Below are 8546 nucleotides of genomic sequence, written 5' to 3'. Positions count from 1 at the left end.
TGATATTTGTTTTTCTCTTTCTGACTTACTTCACTCTATATGACAGACTCTAGGTCTATCCACATCTCTACAAATGACCCAATTTCATTCCTTTTTATGGTTGAGTAATATTCCATTGTGTATATGTACCACATCTTCTTTATCCTTTCCTCTGTTGATGGACATTTAGGTTGGTTCCATGTCCTGGCTATTGTAAATAGTGCTGCAATACTGGGGGGCATGTGTATTTTTTTTTTTTAAACTTTGGGTTTATTTATTTATTTATTTATGGCTGTGTTGAGTCTTCGTTTCTGTGCGAGGGCTTTCTCTAGTTGCGGCAAGTGGGGGCCACTCTTCATCATGGTGCGCGGGCCTCTCATTATCGTGGCCTCTTTTGTTGCGGAGCACAGGCTCCAGACGCGCAGGCTCAGTAATTGTGGCTCATGGGCCTAGTTGCTCCGCGGCATGTGGGATCTTCCCAGACCAGGTCTCGAACCCGTGTCCCCTGCATTGGCAGGCAGATTCTCAACCACTGCGCCACCAGGGAAGCCCGGCATGTGTATTTTTGAATTATGGTTTTCTACAGATGTATGCCCAGGAGTGGGATTCCTGGGTCATATTATAGTTCTATTTTTAGTTTTTTAAGGAACCTCCATACTGTTCTCCTTAGCGGCTGTATCAATTTACATTCCCACCAAAAGTGCAAAAGGGTTCCCTTTTCTCCACACTCTCTTCAGCATTTATTGTTTGTAGATTATTTGATGATGGCCATTCTGACTGGTGTGAGGTGATACCTCATTGTAGTTTTCATCTGCATTTCTCTAACAGCGATGTTGAGAATCTTTTCATGTGTTTTTTAGCCATCTGTATGTCTTCTTTGGAGAAATGTCTATTTAGGTCTTCCACCCATTTTTTGATTGGGTTGTTTGTTTTTTTGATATTGAGCTGCATGAGCTGTCTGTATATTTTGGAGATTAATCCCTCGCCAGCTTCTTCGTTTGCAAATATTTTCTCCCCTTCTGAGTGTTGTCTTTTCATCTTGTTTATGGTTTTCTTTGCTGTGCAAAAGTTTTAAATTAATTAGGTCCCACTGGTTTATTTTTGCTTTTATTTTAATTGCTCTTGGAGGTGGATCAAAAAAGATCTTGCTGTGATCTATGTCAAAGTGTGATTTGCCTATGTTTTCCTCTAAGAGTTTTATAGTGTCTGGTCTTACGTTTAGGTCTTTAATCCATTTTGAGTTTATTTTTGTGTATGGTGTTAGGGTTTGTTCTAATTCCATTTGTTTACATATAGCTGTCCAGTTTTTCCAGCACTATTTATTGAAAAGACTGTCTTTTCTCCATTGTATATTCTTGACTCCTTTGTCATAGACTTGTCACCTAATCTTTGTCATAGATTAGGTGACCATAGGTGCAGGGGTTTTTCTCTGGGCTTCCTATACTGTTCCATTGATCTATATTTCTGTTTTTGTGCCAGTACCATATTGTCTTGATTACTGTAGCTTTGTAGTATAGTCCGAAGTCAGGGAGCCTGATTCCTCCAGCTCAGTTTTTCTTTCTCAAGATTTTTTTTGTTATTCGGAGTCTTTTGTGTTTCCATATAAATTGTAAAAATTTTTGTTCTAATTCTGTGAAAAATGCCATTGGTAATTTGATAGGGATTGCATTGAATCTGTAGAGTGCTTTGGGTAGTATAGTCATTTTCACAATATTGATTCTTCCAATCCAAGAACATGGTATATCTCTCCATCTGTGTCATTTTTGATTTCTTTCATCAGTGTCTTATAGTTTACTGACTACAGGTCTTTTACTCCTTAGGTAGGCTTATTCTTAGGTATTTTAGTCTTTTTGTTGCAATGGTAAGTGGGATTGTTTCCCTAATTTCTCTTTCTGATCTTCTGTTGTTAGTGTATAGGAATGCAAAGATTTCTGTGCATTAATTTTGTATCCTGCAACTTTACCAAATTCCTTGATTAGCTCTAGTAGTTTTCTGGTGGCATCCTTAGAATTTTCTATGTACAGTATCATGTCATCTGCATACAGTGACTGTTTCACTTCTTCTTTTCCAATTTGGATTCCTTTTATTTCTTTTTCTTCTCTGATTGCCATGGCTAGGACTTCCAAAACTATGTTGAGTAATAGTGGGCAGAGTGGACAACCTTGTCTTGTTCCTGATCTTAGAGGAAATGGTTTTACTTTTTCACCATTGAGAATGATGTTTATTGTGGGTTTATCATATATGGCCTTTATTATGTTGAGGTAGGTTCCCTCTATGCCCACTTTCTGGAGAGTTTTTCCATAATCAGTGTTGAATTTTGTCAAAAGCTTTTTCTGCATCTATTGAGATGATCATATGGTTTTTATTCTTTAATTTGTTAGTATGGTGTATCACATTGATTGATTTGCGTATATTGAAGAATCCTTGCATCCCTGGTATAAATCCCACTTGATCAGGGTGTATGATCGTTTTAATGTGTTGTTGGATTCAGTTTGCTAGTATTTTGTTGAGGATTTTTGAGTCTATGTTCATCAGTGATATTGGTCTGTAATTTTCTTTTCTTGTGGTATCTTTGTCTGGTTTTGTTAAAAGGGTGATGTGGTTTCTTAGAATGAGCTTGGGAGTGTTCCTTCCTCTGCAATTTTTTGGAAGAGTTTGAGAAGAATAGGTGTTAGCTCTTCTCTAAATGTTTGATAGAATTCACCTGTGAAGCCATCTGGTCCTGGACTTTTGTTTGTTGGAAGATCTTTAATTGAAATTTCAATTTCATTACTTGTCATTGGTCTGTTCATATTTTCTATTTCTTCCTGGTTCAGTCTTGGAAGGTTGTACCTTTCTAAGAATTTGTCCATTTCTACCAGGTTGATCATTTTATTGGCATATAGTTTCTTGTAGTAGTCTCTTATGATCCTTTGTATTTCTGTGGTGTCCATTATAATTTCTCCTTTTTCATTTCTAATTTCATTGATTTGAGACCTCTCCTATTTTTCTTTTTTTTTTTTTAATAAATTTATTTATTTATTTATTTTTGGATGTGTTGGGTCTTAGTTTCTGTGCAAGGGCTTTCTCCAGTTGCGGCGAGCGGGGGCCACTCTTCATCGCGGTGCGCGGGCCTCTCACTGTCGCGGCCTCTCCCGTTGCGGAGCACAGGCTACAGACGCGCAGGCTCAACAGTTGTGGCTCACGGGCCTAGCCGCTCCGCGGCATGTGGGATCTTCCTGGACCGGGGCACGAACCCGTGTCCCCTGCATTGGCAGGCGGATTCCTAAGCACTGCGCCACCAGGGAAGGCCCAGACCTCTCCTATTTTTCTTGATGAGTCTGGCTAAAGATTTGTCAATTTTCTTTATCTTCTCAAAGAACCAGCTCTTAGTTTCATTGATTTTTGCTATTGCTTTATTCTTTTCTATTTCATTTATTTCTGCTGTGATTTTTGTGATTTCTTTCCTTCTACTAACTTTGGGTTTTGCTTGTTCTTCTTCTATCTCTAGTTGCTTTAGATGTAAAGTTAGGTTGTTTATTTGAGATTTTTCTTGTTTCTTGAGGTGACATTGAATTGCTATAAACTTCCCTCTTAAGACTGCTTTTGCTGTAACCCATAAGTTTTGGGTCGTCTTGTTTTCATTGTCATTTGTTTCTAGGTATTTTTTGATTTCCTCTTTGATTTCTTCAGTGATTTCTTGGTTATTTTGTAGCATATTGTTTAGCCTCCATGTGTTTGTATTTTTCACAGTTTTTTTTTCCTGTAATTCATATCTAGTCTCATAGTGTTGTGGTCAGAAAAGATGCTTGATATGATTTCAATTTTCTTTAATTTACTGAGGTTTGATTTGTTGACCCAAGATGCGATCTATCCTGGAGAATGTTGTGTGTGCAGTTGATAAGAAAGTGTATTCTGCTGCTTTGGGGTGGAATGTCCTATAAGTATCAATTAAGTCTATCTGCTCTATGTGTCATTTAAACCTTGTGTTTCCTTGTTTATTTTCTGTCTGGATGACCTTTCTATTGGTGTAAGTGGGGTGTTAAAGTCCCCCAGTATTATTGTGTTACTGTCGATTTCCCATTTTATGGTTGTTAGCATTTGCCTTATGTATTGAGGTTCTCCTATGATGGGTGTATAAATATTTACAGTTCTTCTTGGATTGATCCCTTGGTCATTATGTAGGGTCCTTCCTTGTCTCTTGTAACAGTCTTTATTTTAAGGTCTAAATTATCTGATATGAGTATTGCTACTCCAGCTTTCTTTTGATTTGCATTTACATGGAATATCTTTTTCCATTCCCTCACTTTCAGTCTGTATGTGTCCCTAGGTCTGAAGTGGGTCTCTTGTTGACAGCAAATATATGGGTCTTGTTTTTTTATCCATTCAGCCAGTCTGTGTCTTCTGGTTTGAGCACTTATTCCATTTACATTTAAGGTAATTATCGATATGTATGTTCCTATTACCATTTTCTTTATTGTTTTGGGTTTGTTTTTGTAGGTCTTTTCTTTCTCTTGTGTTTCCCGCCTAGGGAAATTCCTTTGGTATTTATTGTAAAGCTGGTTTGGTGGTGATGAATTGTGTTAGCTTTTGCTTGTCTGTAAAGCTTTTGATTTCTCTGTCGAATCTGAATGAGATCCTTGTTGGGTAGAGTAATCTTGGTTGTAAATTTCCCCTTTTTATTCCTTTAAATATATCCTGCCACTCCCTTCTTCCCGCAGAGTTTCTGGTGAAAAATCAGCTGATAAACTTATGGGGATTCCTTTGTATGTTATTCTTTGCTTTTCCCTTGTTGCTTTTAATATTTTTTCTCTGCATTTAATTTTTGTTAGTTTTATTAATATGTGTCTCAGCATGTTTCTCCTTGGGTTTATACTGTATGGTACTCTCTGTGCTTCCTGGACTTGGGTGGTTACTTCCTTTCCCATGTTAGGGAAGTTCTTGACTATAATCTCTTCAAATATTTTCTCAGTCCCTTTTTTTTCTCTTCTTCTTCTGGGACACCTATAATTCGAATGTTGGTGCATTTAATGTTGTCCCAGAGGTCTCTGAGACTGTCCTCATTTCTTTTCATGCTTTTGTCTTTATTCTGCTCCTCAGTAGTTATTTCCACCATTCTATCTTCCAGCTCACTTATTCGTTCTTGTGTCTCAGTTATTCTGGTATTGCTTACTTCTAGTGTATTTTTCATGTCAATTGTGTTTTTCATCACTGTTTGTTCTTTAGTTCTTCTAGGTCCTTGTTAGACATTTCTTGTATTTTCTTGATCCATGCTTCCACTCTATTTCCGAGATTTTGGATCATCTTTATTATAATTATTCTGAATTCTTTTTCAGGTAGGTTGCCTATTTCCTCTTCATTTATTTGGTCTTATAGTTTTTTACCTTGCTCCTTCGTCTGTAACATGTTTTTTTGTCATCTCATTTTTTTTTTTGATGGGTGGGCCTGCATTCCTTTCTTGCTGGTTGTTTGGCCTGAGGCATCCAGCACTGGAGTTTGCAAGCAGTTGGGTGGAGCCGGGTCTTGGTGCTGAGATGAGGACCTCCAAGAGAGCTCACGCCAATTAATATTCCCCAGGGTGTGAGGTTCTCTGTTAGTCCAGCTTGGGCTTGGCACTCCCACCACAGGAGCTCAGGCCCAACCCCTGGCCTGTGAACCAAGACCCTGCAAGCCACAGGGTATGGCAAAAAAAAAAAAAAAAAGCAGAACAATAACAAAGAATAAAAAATAAAATTAGGAAGATAAAAAAAATTAGAAAACTTAAATAAAAATGAAACAACAACAAAGCAAAAGAGAACCACAACAGAAAAAAATAAAATAAATAATAAAAAAATAAGAATAAAAATAAAAGATAAAAAAATAAATTAAAAAATTTAAATTAAAAATTTAAAAAGTAAAAATTTCCCTGGTGCCTCCTCTATCAGTGTCCTTGCCCCCAAGGTGAGCTACAGCCTACTCCTTCTTCCCCAGTAGGCCTCCAAGACCTCTAGGTAGGTCTCTGGACCCACTGTGTCAGCCTCATCTCTGCATGTTTTCCTCTCACCAGCATCTGTTCCTGAAGCTGGCCTGGAGCACACATGTCCAAGCAGGCCAGCTGGGGTGCAGGCCTCCACAGGTGCAGCCACAGGGGCTGGCGCAGCCAGAGAAGGCCTTGGAGGGGGGCAGCACTCGGCCCACCTGGACCCGTGCAGCCAAAGGAGGCCCTGTCAGGGGTGGCACTTGGGCTGCCAGGACCCTTGTGGCCAGAGGAGGCTTTGGTGGAGGTGGGGCTCAGGGCCAGGACACGTGAGGTCCATGGAGGTCTTGTGGGGGGCAGTACTCAGGTCCACCAGGACCTGCATGGCTGGAGGGGGCCCTGGGAGGGCGGGGCTTAGGCCCAGCACCCACGCCACAGGAAGAGGCTTTGGTGGGGGGGCGGGGACAGGGGCAGGGCTCAGGCCTGGGGTCCCACGCAGCCAGAGGGAACCCAGCAGGGGGGGTTTGGTGTTCAGGCCCAGGACTCCAGCAGGCTTGCGGGGGCCTGAACGGGCAGGGGAGATGCTGGCCAAGTTCCCCTCTGATTCCCCAATCCCCCAAAGGTCCTTCTCCATCCTTGCTGATCCCCTCACTGTGAGTGGACCCCTCCGAGCATGGGAACTTCTCGCCTCCCCCAGCTCCCCTCAGGGGCGCCAGTCCCATCCCACCTCAACTTTTCTTCACCCTCTCCTTCCCTCCCATGTCCTACCTGGTCACACGTGGATTCCTCCCGTCCCCTTAGGTGTCCGAGGTCCCCCACCAGTGCCTCCAGTTGGGTTTTTTTTTTTTTTTTGGTATTTTTGTATCTTATTGTCCATAATTTGCCCCAACTGCACATGCATGCAGTTATTTTTAGTCTCTTACAGTTTCTTTGTATTTTGTTGCTTGAGGAGACATTTGTCCAGGTGCAAGCACTGCAGCAAAGGGTCCCAGGTCCCCGGGCCCAGCCTGTCTCAAAGGGAGCTTGATTATAGAATCCAATGCTTTCACTTTACAGATGAGAAACTGAAGCCTTGGAAAATAAATGGGTAGTTTAAGGTCACCTAGCAAATCAGTGGTTCCATCTGGACTAGAATCACCTCCTCAGTTCCCTGTGTGATGGTTATCCCATCATATCACATTGCTGTTCTGAATTGAATCCAAATATCTGGACCCAGAACTCTCAGCGAATACACTGATGTGATAACCAAAGCACAGTCTGTGATGTTAAGGAAAAGGTGGGGAACAAGAGGCCCAGCTGCTAGAGAATTTGGGACGGGCACGCATTTTTCCTCATTTTTCAAAAATAAAGAAGGTGGCTTCTCCCATCTACAGCCCTCTGAGGTCTTTATTTCAACACAGGAGAAATATACACCAGGTTAAAGAATAATAATAAGGAAGAGATGATCACAAGGAACCAGCATGGAAAACAATTCATCTCAAACTAAATTTTCTTTACTCTTTAACATGGTAAGGAAATATATTTCTTTATTCCATCATTCATTTCTTCATCTTATCAACAAGGAAATACTTGTTTGAGTACCTGCTATGGGTCTCACACTGAACTAAATATACTAGGAAGATGAAAGACCACATATTTGGTTTTAAGGAGCTCAAGATAATACAACGTAACATGACCAATGCTATATATAGAAGGTAAGAGAGGATGTTGGGGAGTAGGTGCAGGTGAGCAATGCCTTCCCAGTAGAAGCAATATCTACGTTGGGATTAGGGGTTTCAAAGGATGAGTGAGAGTTAGCCGGGGACACCTTTCAAGATGGTGAGAGTAGCATGTGAAGGAATAGATTTGGTAAATTGCAAGTAGCGTAGTGCTGTCCTGTAAGTATATGGTATCTGTATTTCACCTGTTGACAAAATCTATATAATAATCTTTGTGCATAATATAAACATATCAGGTAGATGGATTACTGACCAGCTGAATGGCCCCTCCCCAAGAGTAAGGAGCAACAAATTTATGTAGATGGTGCAAAGGTTTTAATTGGCTTTATCCAATTTTATTTATGAGGTTAAAAATAAAAGTACAATTTGAGAAATAGCTTAACATTGACTAATACAGAATATTCATAGATATGAAGCATTTGTTAACTACAAATTCTATGAGAAAAAGCAAAGCAAGTTAAGGTTACCAATTAAAGATATTGTAGAAGATATATAAGCATCAAGTACAAGATTTCTTTTTATTTTGAGAATCTATATTTATACAGATTAGAGTTTTACAAAATGAGAGGCCCAAGTGACCAGAAAGAGCACTGGAGTAGAAGGAGAGTTTTTTAATTCAAGTTAAGATGTGTCATTTAGTATCCATTCAATCTTGGGCAAATTTCTTTGGGATCCATTTCTGTCTCCAAAGAGAGAGGGATGGACTAGATACTCTTTATTAAATTCTTAGTTAAAAAATTAATTTCAGAATACTAGTTTTCAAGAATATGATTCTTGACCTTATATCCCAAGTTTCAAGGTCCAGTAGGAATATCAGCAAATATTTCCTGAATGAATCAATCAATCAATGTTACTTCTGCATTGGGCCCAAACGTAACCTATGACTACCATGGGCAACAGGGGCAGAACAGGTA

This window comes from Eubalaena glacialis, chromosome 10, assembly GCF_028564815.1.
Source record: "Eubalaena glacialis isolate mEubGla1 chromosome 10, mEubGla1.1.hap2.+ XY, whole genome shotgun sequence".
Classification (NCBI taxonomy): domain Eukaryota; kingdom Metazoa; phylum Chordata; class Mammalia; order Artiodactyla; family Balaenidae; genus Eubalaena; species Eubalaena glacialis.
The sequence above is the reverse complement of the archived record's forward strand: the minus strand, read 5'-3'. Positions refer to the sequence as shown.